The sequence below is a fragment of the Chrysochloris asiatica genome, unplaced genomic scaffold (assembly GCF_000296735.1).
Source record: "Chrysochloris asiatica unplaced genomic scaffold, ChrAsi1.0 scaffold00012, whole genome shotgun sequence".
Taxonomy (NCBI): Eukaryota; Metazoa; Chordata; class Mammalia; order Afrosoricida; family Chrysochloridae; genus Chrysochloris; species Chrysochloris asiatica.
Window position 1 is genome coordinate 34,438,598 of NW_006408530.1, and position 1,649 is coordinate 34,440,246.

Sequence of the window (1,649 nt, forward strand, 5' to 3'; positions counted from 1 at the left end):
CTACATACAGGTTCCACATGAGCACAATTAAGTGTTCTTTGCACTGTTATCCATAGTTTGTCATGACCAACACAGTCAAAAGCCTTTGCATAGTCAATAAAGTACAGGTAGACATCTTTATGGCATTTGCTGCTTTCAGCCAAGATCCATCTGCTGTCAGCATTTATATCCTTCATTCCATCCATCTGAGTCTGGCTTGACCCTTTGGTTGTTCTCTATCAATATACTGTTGTCGCCTCTTTTGAAATATCTTTAAGAAAAATTTACTTGCATGTGACATTAATGATACTGTCCAATTATTTCCACATTCTATTGGGTCACCTCTCTTTGGAATGGACACAAATATGGATCTCTTCCAATCAGTTGGCCAGGTAATGAGTGACTCCAGTGCCACAAAAGTTTGTTTCAAATTGTATTCCATCAATTCCTGGAACCTTGCTTTCTGTCACTATTTTCAGAGCAGCTTGAACTTCTTCCTTCAGTGTCATTGGCTCTTGATTATATACTGTTTCTTGAAATGGTTGAACACTGACCATTTCTTTTTGGTACATTGACTCTGTGTATTCATTCCATCTTCTTTGGATGCTTTCTACATTGTTCAATGGTTTGCCCATAGACTCTTTCAGTATTTCATTGAAGCTTGAATTTTTTTCTTCAATACTTTCAGCTTGAGAAATGTTGAACATGTTCTTCCCTTTTGGTTTTCTAACTCCAGGTCTTTGCACATTTCATTATAATATTGACTTTGTCTTCTTGAGCTGCACTTGGACATTTTCAGTTCAGCTCTTGTACCTCCTCACTTCTTCCAATTGCTTTAGCATCTCTACACTGGAAAACAAGTTTTAGTGTCTTTTCTGACATCCATTTTGGTCTTTCCTTCTTTCTTCTCTTCTTAATGACCTTTTGCATGCTTCTTACATGATGTTCTTGATGTCATTCCATAACTCTTCTGGTCTTTATTGTCTAATGCATCAAATATGTTCTTGAGATTATCTCTAAATTCAGGTGGGAAATATTGAAGGTCATATTTTGATTCTCATGGGCTTGTTTTAATTTTCTTCAGCTTCAGCGTGAACGTGCATATGAGCTACTGATGGTCTGTTCCACAATCTGCCCCGGCCTTGTTTTGGCTGATGATATGGAGCTTTTCTACTGTCTGATTTCACAGATGTAGTCAATTTGATTTCTGTGTGTTTCATTTGTGAAATCCATGTTTATAGTCATTTTTTGTGTTGTTTGAAAAATGCAAGGATGGCAACTTAGACATTGGCTACCCAAAATGAGGGGGCCTATAAAGGCAAGAAGTGACTGGCTTACAAGCTTTCAAGAGGGAGCCTAGCTCCAGATGGGGAGGGGAAAGGGAGAATCACCACTGAATGATTTCCCATCTGTTGGGACCAGGCTGGCAAAAGGAAATGGTGATAAGACTCTTATGGTACAATAGTGAATAATTGCCATCAGGACTGAATGTGATGCTCGGAAATATAGAGGTAGATGTTTTTTGACAAAAGGAGGAGAGTGATTGATTTTGCAGCCCAGGAGCAGAGGTCCCTGGGACCATCAAGTGAGAAGTCCAGAGAGGCAGTGACACCATGAATGGAGACGGAGACGATGATGTGCACAGATGGAGCGGCTGAGTACACTGGACT